The sequence below is a fragment of the Telopea speciosissima genome, chromosome 1, assembly GCF_018873765.1.
Source record: "Telopea speciosissima isolate NSW1024214 ecotype Mountain lineage chromosome 1, Tspe_v1, whole genome shotgun sequence".
In the NCBI taxonomy this organism is placed as follows: domain Eukaryota; kingdom Viridiplantae; phylum Streptophyta; class Magnoliopsida; order Proteales; family Proteaceae; genus Telopea; species Telopea speciosissima.
The window spans coordinates 59,691,997-59,698,792 of NC_057916.1; positions in this window are offsets into that span (position 1 = coordinate 59,691,997).

The following is a 6,796-nucleotide window of genomic DNA, read 5'->3' on the forward strand; positions in this document are numbered from 1 at the left end:
TACTTTTCACTTGCTTGTATTTGTGTTATAAACATTTGCGTAGAATTGATTACTTACATAGGGTTATGTTTTTCTTTTTGCATGACATATTTTGCATTAGGACTGTGATTCCCTTTGCATACTAAAAATAAAAAGATATATATAAAAATATGAAAAATTGCTTGCATAAGATTGTTTTTTTGTTGCATTTTGGATCATAATGCAACTACCTGAGTTTTAATGGTAGACTTCCTTTCCATTGTCATCATGGATACTGCACATGCATAGGATTGCATTTTCCTAACCAATGGCTTGATCATATACCATCTGAATTCTTATTTCCGTTGTACTCGCGTGCAACCTACTCAACCAATCATGATAGAATTCGTATACAATCTGGGCTCTGATCATTTAGTTCCATCGGACCCTCGTACTTGCACTTGGACTATCTGATCACTGTTGAATTCATGTACAACTCGATCTCCAATGATTTGGCCTCATGTACAGTTTGACCAAGACCTTAACCACTTCTGCACTCATGTGCATTTGGTTTTTTGGATCACTGTTAGTTTGATCTTTCGGTTATACCAGATTCACGTATGGTTCCGCATTCTCGTGCAATTTGATCCTTTTGATCCCCCTATACTCGTGTATAGTTCGATTACCATTTGAATCTTCTGGTCCCAGCTGTACTCGCGTACAAATTAATTGAACCTTTGACCCTATTGAACCCTGCTATGCTTGTGTATAGCTTGATCATTCATTGATTTTTTCAATCCCACTATACTCATGTATAGTTTGATCACTCTGTGACCTTTCTGATCCTTGCTATATTCGTGTATAGTTTGATCATCTCATTAACCTTTCAATCTCTATTGTACTCATGTACAAGATTGAACCATCATCTAATTTTCCTTGTACTCGTGTACAAGTTAGTCATTAACATTTTTTATCCTCGCTATACTCTTGTATAGTTCAATCATTCCGTGAATCTTCGGTCTCTGTTGTACTCGTGTAGAGATTGACCCATCATCCTGATCCTCTTTTTACTCGTGTATAAGTTAATCATTGAACTTTTTGATCCTCACTATACTCGCATATAGTTCGATCATCCTATGAATCTTTTGGTCTCTACTGTACTCGTGTACAGATTGACCCATCGTTTGACCCTCATTGTACTCGCACACAAAATTGATCCAGCATCTGATCTTCCTTGCACTCGTGTGCAAGTTAATTATTGACATTTCTAATACTCTTGTATAGTTTAATCATTCCGTGAATCTTCGGTCTCTGCTGTATTCGTGTACAAATTGACCCATCATCCTGATTCTCTTTGTACTCGCGTACAAGGTAATCATTGAACTTTCTGATCCTCATTACACTCGCGTGTAGTTCGGTCATCCCATGAATCTTTCGATATCCATTGTACTCAAGTACAAATTGATCCTTTTTGGTCTAAACCCATGAACAATTTATCATCCAAATCATTGTTGTATCCAACCACTACCAGACTCATGTATAGTCTGATCCTTGTGATCTCTTGATCACCGTGAAATTTTGTCATCCAACCATTGTCAAAACTTGTGTAGAGAAAAAAAAAAACAAAAAAAAAAAAAAAAATAATAATGTACAAATAAAAGAGATGAAAAAAAAATGATAATGGGAAAGTAATAGTTATGACCCTAAGAAAAAGACCGAGTCCTCTTGCTCCCAACCAAGCTCAGTCGAGTTCTCTTGCTCCCAATCAAGATCAATCAATCGAGTCCTCTTGCTTCCAAGACCAATTGAATTCTCTCAAATCAAGATTGAATGGTCCAATTCTTGGAACCAATCAAGTCCTCTTGCTCTCAAAATGAATTAGGATAAATCAAGTCCTCTTGCTCTCAAGATAAATTAAGTCCTCTTGCTCTCAAGAACCAATCAAGTCCTCTTGCTCTCAAAGATAAATTAAGATCAATCAAGTCCTCTTGCTCTCAAAGATAAATTAAGATCAATCAAGCCCTCTTGCTCTCAAGATAAATTAAGATCAATCAAGTCCTCTTGCTCTCAAGATAAATTAAGATCAATCAAGTCCTCTTGCTCTCAAGAACCAATCAAGTCCTCTTGCTCTCAAGATAAATTAAGAACAATCAATTCGTCTTGCTCTCAAGACCGATTGAGTCCTCTTTCTCATAATCTAGATCAGTCGAGTCCTCTGACTCTCAGATAAGATTTTTTTGCTCACCCTCAAAACTTGATTCTCGGTCGAGCGGTGCTGTATCACCCTCAAAACCTGATTCTCGATCGAGCGGTGCCGTATCACCCTCAAAACTTGATTCTCGGTCGAGCGGTGTCGTATCACCCTCAAAACTTGATTTTCGGTCGAGCGGTGCCTTATCACCCTCAAAACTTAATTTTCGATCGAGCGGTGCCTTATCACCCTCAAAATTTGATTTTTCAGTCAAGCTGTGCCATATCACCCTCATACATTCTCTATCGGTTAAGTGGAGTCATTTTCTCACTAACTTCTAGTTTGTCTAAATCTTTTTCTAGATTTAGCGAATGATTCCAACCCGTTCGAATCTTTTTCAAGATTTAACGGATGATTCTTCAAAATTTAGCAAAAGATTCCTGACCGTCTGAGTCTTTAACTTTTGACCATTCGGGTCGACTGTTACTCTCAGGTAAAAGACCAAAAGGTCACTTGTCAGAAGAGTACAGAATGAAGACTGTTACTCTTAGATGTGTGACCGGATGGGTCACCCGATAATAGAGTGCAAAATGATAAAATGAAGACCGTTACTCTTAGACTTGTGACCGGATGGGTCACCCAATAATAGAGTGCGGAATGACAGAATAAAGGCCGTTACTCTTAGACGTGTGATCGGATGGATCACCAGATAATAGAGTGCGGAATGACAAAATGAAGATCGTTACTCTTAGACGTGTGACCAGATGGGTCACCCGATAATAGAGTGCGAAATGACGGAATGAAGACCGTTACTCTTAGACGTGTGACTGGATGGGTCACCAGATAATAGAGTGCAGAATGACAGAATAAAGACCGTTACTCTTAGACGTGTGACCGAATGGATCACTCGATAAAAGAGTGTGGAATGAAATTACTTTGAGTTGCTGAATGATCGGTATTATCATGAAGATTTGGTAATTCTTGATTTTTTTTTTATCGAAAGATTTCATCGCCATTAACCGCCTGTTTGGCAACTCCGATTGAGTGGTACCACATTACCCTCACATAATAAAGATTTAAGTTCTTCCTGAGTTTTCCTTTTGAGGTTTATCGAAGGATTTCATTGTGATCAACCATCTGTTTTGGCAACTCTGTCGCCTTTGAGCAAAGCATCAACAGTACATGCTCTTGGTAATAAAATTAGTTGGTCTTTTGTCCTTCGGCTGTTGGCACAGGCCTCGGCCAAAGAAGGGCAAACTGTAGACACCAATTTTTGTCACCACCTTCGGCGATGATGACAACAGGACACGAACAGACATCGGTATCTCTCTCAAGAAGGACTCTTGTCCCTACATCTGAACCAAATCACCCTAACATCCATAAAATGACTCATAGGACCCTTTACTGAACACTGAAGGAGGTACTGTTCACCCTCCCCCACCATGGCAGTCCTGCTAGAATGACCTAAAATCAGAAAAAAGTGGTACTGCACCATGGGCTCCATCCCACGGTACCGTGGGGATGTGTACTTGATTTCTACGGCGCCATGAAGGGGTGTGACATCAGCTTGCTGATGTCACACACGGTGCCGTGGAAAAGTCCCCCACGACGCCGTGGAGGACTTATCTGGCCAAGGGTGAGGGTGCTCCCTCCCTCCAAAACACTGGTTTTTCAGGTAGGGGGACCCTCCCAGCTCATTCTTTGGCCTCTTTTTCCCAATTCTCTCCCTCTTGAGCATCTGTTGGAGCGAGACTCTGAAGGTATGGGTAGATCCTTCGATTACCCATTCGAGTAAAGAGCGGTTCTTATCCCGCAAATTCGTTATCCCGTCAGTGTACGGATAATGAAAAATCCCCTTCGCAGCCGTTATTCTGTCTGCATACAGATAACAAGAATCCCTTATATAACCGTTATTCTACCCGAAGTTTGAGTAGCGAAACCCATCTCATATAGTCCTTACTCTGTCCGATAAGAGAGAGACAAGCCAATCGTCCATCTCCACTTGAGCCGTGGGACATCACATATTTCACACTCGGTGCGCTTTCATTTATTTTGTGTATTTCTTTACAGGTATCTGTCTCTTTCCTTCTTATTATTTTTTGGCATAATGTAGACAATTAAAGTAACTCATTTTAGTGTACATAGTAAATGATTTTTCCTTCTTTGTCATGATTAGTGCATCATAACTTAGCCTTACATGTTAGTATAGGATATACTATTAAGGGAGAATATTAAAAAATCAGCATCTAGCAGAAAGATCGGTTTATCCGGGTGAGGTGGGTGCCTAACACCTTCCCACCCTCGTAACCTGACTACTTACCTTGAATCTCTGACCAGACCATATGAAATCATGTAGCCCTTTCAGCTAATCCTGGATGGGGCTACACCCATTGGGTCCTAGGCCCTAATCCTAGGTGGCGACTCCATTCCTTTACAAAGCATGATCCCAATCCCCACGATGATATATCGAAACGATACGCCGTTATTCATCGAAACCAATCTTTGTCGCCAAGAGGCTGAGGAATCCTCGTCCCGAGGACCATGGTACTTACATCCTCTTTCATCTTCCGTTCACCCTCACTATCGAAATTGTCATTGTCATCAACTATTAAGATTGGATTTTTAGGAGAATCACTGACTCTACCCAAACTTTCGTTGTCATCAATTATTAAGATTGGGTTTTGAGGAGAGTCACCGACTCTACCCAAAATATAACCCGCTGCATTTGAAGGAGAGGCATCGTGCCGCCTCTTGTAGTCAGTCAAGAGCTGCTTGCGAGTACTACTTTTCTTCTTCTTTCCCCATGTTGCAGGGCGACGAATACCATTCACTCCGGCCATTCTTCGATCAATCAAACCTACAAATTCAATATATTTCACAAATTAAATTCATTCTTGGAATAAATAAAAACTGAAATAACACAATTTACCTATTAAAAAAAACACTATCAAACGATCTAGTAATGATTTGTAAAATGAAACAAAGTTTTTGCCATTTATAATGAAAGAGATTTGCGGTGGTGGCGGGAAACATGATCCCCTTTCACTCACTAGAATCTAGATAATGGGTTGTCTGGGTGGGCAGTTTGTTCTGCTGTCCTCATGCTCTTTCTATAACTTTTCATTTCCCACTCCTTTACCCAATCTCCCTCTCCTCATAGAGTCCCGATCCTCTCCAACCACATGTAACAGGATTTCTTTCCATGAATTTGATAGAAAACGTGGCATAAGAAGAAGGAAGTTGGAGAGGATTCAAACTCCTCCTCTCTCTTCTCTCTCTATACTCCCATGAAAGAAAGCGTGGCATAAGAAGAATGTAGTTGGAGAGAAATCCTCTTCAATGTTGTTGGAGAGGATCTTCTCTCTCTTCTCTCTCTATACTCCCATTTAGGGGTGCAAGTTTGTCCCTATCGGCCCGAACCCGCCTTGGCCCACCCTAAGCCCGAACAGGGTTTGGGCTGAGATATTTGGCCCTGAGGGCGGGTCAGGGCTGGAAATTTCTGGCCCTGAGTCAGGATTGCATTGGGCCAGGGTTGAGGCTTCGAGCTAAGCCCGGCCCGGCCCAGCTTGGTCCGACCCTATTTTAAGTTATACTATAAAATATATATTCATATAATATATATTATAAACTTTAAACATCACCCCCATTTTGTTATATAATATATTATATATAAAGATAATAAGTAATATAATATATTTTATTATAGTTTTATTTCACGTAAAATTGATAATTTTCTTCCCACCCCATTCCAACCCATGCATTTCCTTCCCCTTCTCTATGATTAGGGCCAATCAGGGTCAGTCCGGCCCAACCCTGAGGGCGGGTCAAGGTAGGATTTTTCAGGCCCTGAGTCAGGGTCGGGTGGGGCTTGGGCCCAGCTAAGGGGACTCAGGGTTGGGCTAGGGTTCTATAAAGCCCGGCCCAACCCGACCCTGTTGCAGCTGTACTCCTATTCCTATTACCGAATCTTCATAATATAAATCTGCAAACAGGTAGAGATCCTAGTGCCATTGATAATCCTAACCATCGGATTCGAATCCATTTTTTTAATTAATATCGGATTATAACACTCAACAAGGGGTACCAATTGGTCTGTTCGGGTTGAGTCGGTTTTGGTGTGGGAATGGTGAATCCAAAACCATACCAATAAGGACATTTCGGTTTTGATTTGATTTCTTGTATTGTTTTGTTATCGAGGTCGGCTTCGGTTTTAGCCCAGTTTGGGTTCAGTTTAACATACATATTATTACAAAACTATAGGAACATCTTATTTTTATTAATGGGATTTGGGTTGTTATTGGTTTCTTATCGGAGTAGATCAGTTGGGTTTTGGTTTCGGTCAGGGTTTTGAGCTGGTTTTGGTTTGGTTACGGCTTCTTTTCGATTTCTGGTGTGGATCAGTTCGGTCCATAATACCCCAATCCAAAACCTGTCCAATAAGACATCAATATGGTTCGGTCCAGGACATTTCGGTTTGGTTTAGACCGGTTTACCAAGTTCGGTCTCAATTTTGACACCCCTACACTCAAACCTCGATTGTTCCCTCTAACAAGCAAATGACATGTATTAATCAGAGATTTCTTTTATTGGATATCCAAAAAAAAAAAAAAAAGAATAAACCGATTCAACATTTTGATCTAATACACA